This window comes from Etheostoma spectabile, chromosome 15 (genome assembly GCF_008692095.1).
Source record: "Etheostoma spectabile isolate EspeVRDwgs_2016 chromosome 15, UIUC_Espe_1.0, whole genome shotgun sequence".
In the NCBI taxonomy this organism is placed as follows: Eukaryota; Metazoa; Chordata; class Actinopteri; order Perciformes; family Percidae; genus Etheostoma; species Etheostoma spectabile.
In genome coordinates, this window is record NC_045747.1 from 20,885,268 (window position 1) to 20,885,528 (window position 261).

A 261-nucleotide genomic window follows, 5' to 3' on the forward strand; every position below is an offset into this window, starting at 1 on the left:
TGAGGACTCCTTCCATCGTGAGTTAGATCTGACTTTAACATGTATGAGCGCGTTTTTTTATCAGGATACAGTTCGATTTCGAACCCAAAGTTCAATCCTAAAACTCATTACGAATATTTTTGTGTTTTTATATGGTTGAAATTATAGTAAACACTTGAATTAAAAAAATCCTCTCCTTCTTAAAGGAGTGAACCCCACTTTCTGGAAAGTGTCCTGAGATAACAACTGTTGTGATTTGACACTGGAATCCCGTGGACCGTG

At 37.2% G+C, this 261-nt stretch overlaps 1 pseudogene; it reads left to right on the forward strand.

The window, feature by feature from the left end:
- LOC116703249 (N-acetylglucosamine-6-phosphate deacetylase-like) overlaps nucleotides 1–261 on the forward strand; it is an 11,331-nt pseudogene that overhangs the window by 4,977 nt on the left and 6,093 nt on the right.